This window comes from Leptonychotes weddellii, chromosome 5, assembly GCF_054177405.1.
Source record: "Leptonychotes weddellii isolate Sample4059 chromosome 5, ASM5417740v2, whole genome shotgun sequence".
NCBI lineage: Eukaryota > Metazoa > Chordata > Mammalia > Carnivora > Phocidae > Leptonychotes > Leptonychotes weddellii.
The window spans coordinates 135,070,635-135,075,566 of NC_138373.1; the positions used below are offsets into that span (position 1 = coordinate 135,070,635).

Genomic DNA, 4,932 nt, shown 5'->3' on the forward strand with positions numbered 1-4,932 from the left:
GTTTGGGTAGAATCTTCTAAGTAAACTAGTCCAGCTCCCCATCTGATGTATGAATCCTCTTCTACCTTATCCTCACCCCATGTTCACACACTACTAGGGGCAAGGAGTTCACAACCACCCTCAAAGCACCCGTCCCATCTTTGGTCAGCTCCCTCTTTTGGAGCTCTCATTCCCTCATGGACAATGCCAAGCGAATACTTCTTTTTTTCTTTCTCTCTTTTTTTTTAAAGATTTTGTTTATTTGACAGAACGAGTATGAGCAGGGAGAGGGACAGGCAAAGGGAGAGGGAGAAGCAGGCTCCCCACTGAGCTGGGAGCCCCATGGGGAGTTCAATCCCAGGACCCCGGGATCATGACCTGAGCCAAAGGCAGACGCTTAACCGACTGAGCCACCCAGGTGCCCCACAAATGCTTCTTAGCAGCCGTCAGGCTGTAGTCACAGATGTCTGGGGCAACCATTCACACGTTGTGCAGTGGGGGTGGATTACACAGCATATTCGTGATGTCTGCCGGGGAAGTGGCGCCCCTGAGGTGATGCAGGGCTGCAGCCCTGATCGAGTGCAGTTCCAAGCAGAGAATTCCTTGCCAAAGAACCACAGGGCAAAGAATGGGGAAGGAGCAGCTGCCTCCAAGACCGTAGGGAGGAGGAGCCTCATGGCCGCAAGGTTGCCTCTGCCCATAAGGCTTTTGAACTCTGGCTACTTTTACACAGGAAAAACACTGTGTTGGGAGACTTGGGTTCAAGCTCTGGATTTGCCTCTGACTTTGACCTTGGGAAAGTCCAGTCCTCCATTTCCTAAACCAGAGTTTGGCAGACATTTCCATAAAAGTCCAGACAGTAAATATTTTAGGCTTTGCAGGCCATGGGGTCCTTATTGCAACTACTCAGCTCTTCTGCTGCAGTGCCAAAGAAGCTATAGATAATTTGTAAAAAAAAAAAAAAAAAAAAAGAGAGAGAGAGAAATAATGTGGTGCATTGGTATATTACAATAAAACATTATTTGGGTAGCAGGCCTGGTTGATCCCACAGGCTGTCATTTAACAATCCCTGTGCTAAGCTATAAAAGAGGAATGACAATACCATCTCTGGCTATCTCATAACATCTCATCACTGCAATAATCAGATTCATTTTCTTTGAAATCTATCAGGTGCTATACACACGTCAGTTAATATCTTCTGTGAGTAATACTGATTGTGTCGGTCACAGTGTTAAGTACTTTATCAGCAAAATTTAAACCACAAAGACACTCAGTAAATTGAGAATTAGAGATGATATGTATTAGGATACAGAAAACGAGTTTAAGGGACGTAGGATTTTAGCAGCCCATGTGGCTGTTGAGTCCACAGATGGTAGAGAGTTCAAGGTTGGTTTGATCAAAGGACTCAAAACCAAGGACAAAAATTTTTTTCCCATCTTTTATCTATGGCTTCCATGGCATCAGCCTCATCCTATGGTGGGCTTCTGTTGTAGTCACAGGATGGCTACTATCCTTGAGGGAGAGAGAGAGAGAGGGAGGACCTCTTCTCAGCATTCGTAGCCAATGTCTTGATTTCATGCTGATGGCACTGGTGTCAGTCACATGCCCTCCCCTGGACCAACTACTCTGATAAGGACGGAAAGTGCCAACTGGTTTAAGGCAATCAAAGCGCATCCCTACGAGTAAGGACACCTTGATACATGGCACATGCAAGGCATGGGGAAGGGTAGATACTGAAGTGAAAAGCAGAAATGTTAGGGAAGGGAAGGACTGAAGCTGGGTGGTATCCAACAGACGTTCACTATGGAGCACTAACCCCCTGGCCGATACTACCTTCCTTGCCCAGATAAACGGCATCAGAATTTTTTAATCCCACTGTAAGCTGTACAAGCTTTTCAAACTAGCATTTTCTGTTTTTTAAAAAAAGGCCAATTTGAGTTTATTTTCAAATGTCCCAGTGTATGTAAATGTATCTCCCTGTACACAATCAATACAAGTTTCCCAAAGTTACTTATATTTTTTAAATCAACTGGTAAAATAAAAATAGCAGAGGACTCGGTATCTTTTTAAGTGGCCAAATTTTCTATAAAGCGAAAAATCTTACAGCAAAAATACTATTTCTTCTAAATTTTCCCAATTTATCTGTAGCAATGACTTCTATTTCTTACAATTATGTTTTTTAAATACTTGGATATTGCCAGATTTCCAGACAACCAATACCACAGGCATACCTCAGAGAGATTGCGGGTTCGGTTCCCGACGACCACAACAAAGTGAGTATCGCAATAAAGAAAGCCAAATGAATTTCTTGGTTTCCCAGTGCCTATAAAAGTTATCTTTACACTATAGTATAGTCCATCAAGTGTGCAATAGCAGTATGTCTAAAAAACAATGGTCGTATCTTAATTTCAAAATACTTTATTGCTGAAAAATGCTAACCACCATCTGAGCTTTCAGTATGTCAGAACCATTTTGCTGGCGGTGGGCCTTGCCTCAGTGTGGCTGGCTGCTGACTGACCAGGGTGGTGGGTGCTGAAGGTTGATGTGGCTGTGACAATTTCTTAAAATCAGACAACAATGAAGTTTGTCACATCAGTTGATTCTTCCTTTCACTTGAACACTTAAAGGCCATTGTAAGATTATTAACTGGCCTAATTTCAATATTGTCTCAAGAAATAGGGAGGCCTGAGGAGAGGGAGAGAGAGATGGGCACCAGCTGGTTAGTAGAGCAATCAGAACACAAATACAACATTTACAGTTAAGTTCACCATCTTATATGGGTGTGGTTTGTGGAACCCTATAACAGTTACAATAGTTAACATCAAAGATCATTGATCACAGATCACCATAACAAATAAATAATAATGAAAAAATTTAAAGTATGAGAATTGTGAAAATGTGACACAGAGACATGAAGTGAGTCAATGCTGTTGGAAAATGGCACCAATGGGCTTGCTTCGACACAGCGTTGCCACAAACCTTCAATTTGTAAAATCTGGTATATCTGTGAAGTGCAAGAAAATCAGAGATGCCTGTACATGGGACTTGGGGAAGCTCTAAGTCAGAGGTTCTCTTAGTGGGATCCCTAGGCCAGCAGCATCAGAATCACTTGGGAACTTATTAAAAATGCATATTTGCAGGGCATCTCAGTGGCTCAGCGAGTTAAGCCTTCAACTCTTGATCTCAGCTCAGGTCTTTATCTTGGGTCATGAGTTCAAGCCCTGCACTGGGCTCCACACTGGGCGTGGAGCCTACTTAAAAAAAAAAAGAAAAGTAAAAAGAATATTCTCAGACCCCATCAGAGACCTATGAGTCAGAAATTTGGGGAGTTGGCACTAATCTCTGATTTAACAGGTCTCTAGGTGGTTCTGATGCAAGTTCTAGAAACATTCATTGCATTAACATATGGAAGTGGAAACTGGAGAAGATTGATGGTCTAAAGTCCAGCTTTTTCACACTAAACTCCTTGAAATAATTGGTCCCTTTGAATGCTTTATTGTATTTCTACAAAATAAGCCTGTTTCAATAAACTGATCTCTAGTTTATAGAATGAGGACAGGTTATCTGTGACAATTATAGTTCCTTCTTGACTTGCTGCAGTTTTCCTGTTGTATAAAAGCATCAGATCAAGTAATAAAAACATAAAGACTCCCTTAATGTTTCATCAGTATTTAATGCCTTTACCCAAATCTAAACATCTTCCCAGTTATCAGGTATTAACTCATTAGTTGTCTATTTTTAGTTTCCTGAATGTACAAGATATTTGGGTCTTTTGCAGAGGAAGGAATAAATGAGAACTCAGTACGAATGTTGTTTTGGTCTCAAGTTAGTGCCATTGGCAGGAAGAGAACCTTTGAGATTTCTTTGGCCCCGGGAAGCCGAGAAAGCCCATCTGAACAGATTATGTCCAACAGGAATATTGTGAAGGCTCACAATAGCAAGCAATAGCGACTTTGTACAGAACGGCCCATTTCCCATATGTCCTATGGGGCCTAAATGTCATCATTTTGTATTTAGAAAAATTCTTAAACCTTGAAAATACTGATTTCTACATTGTCTTGTAAAGTTATACTCAGGAGGTTGATGTTTAATGTTCTTGCAAAGGGCAAGTTTCAAAATTGGAAAATAGAAGGTAATGTGCATTTTTTGAAAAGATCTTCATGAATACATTAAAATATCTACAAACTCATGAATATCTCCTGGATGTGGATGTATGGAGACTTTTTGCAAACCTAGAGGAGTTGAGCCAGGTGAGTCATAGTGGGAAGATTCCAGTAGCCGTGTTTTCAAATTCACCAGAGGATCATAAAATGTATGCTTATTCCATTCTTGTGGCTTGTGTTCTATATTCCCTTCCCATATAATCTTATAATCAGGAGTTCGGGTTAATAAGCAGGAAATCTAAATGTCCATTGACATCTTTCCGATAGTTTGCAGATATTAGTGGGCCTTCGGTAGCATTTTCCGTCTCGCTATGGCCATTTAAGAAGTAAACATAGTGTTTGCTTCAGTAGCACACATACTAAAACTAGAACCATACAGAGAAGATTAGCATGACTCCTGCACAAAGATGATGCATAAATTTGTGACGCATTCCATATTTTTTCTACAATACAAGCTCTGGAACATCTAGAATCTACTCAGGAACCCTTCTGGTTCACTTCTGTATCCAGAAGACCTAAAACAATGCCTGGTGTCTGGGAGGACTCAATAAGCAATTTGGAATATATGAATTTCCTCAATAAATAATGCTGAATACAAATAAAGGTTAAACACATTCTTAAGATCTCCATCATCTTCATAAATATTTATTTTCATATAAATGTCCTTTTCTCACATATATTCAAAATAAATAATATCTTCCTTCTAAAAAGGAAGAGAGATGCCAACAAGAATTTATTTACAAGACATACTTATAAGAAAATATATATTGGAGAGTGGAGAAAAAGAAGT

At 40.3% G+C, this 4,932-nt stretch overlaps 1 non-coding gene across 1 annotated transcript; it reads left to right on the forward strand.

The window, feature by feature from the left end:
• Positions 1 to 4,477: 4,477 nt before the first annotated feature.
• Positions 4,478 to 4,584, forward strand: LOC115941626 (U6 spliceosomal RNA). Its single transcript, XR_004076363.1, has one exon. It is a non-coding gene; the product is annotated as a U6 spliceosomal RNA (small nuclear RNA).
• Positions 4,585 to 4,932: the final 348 nt, after the last annotated feature.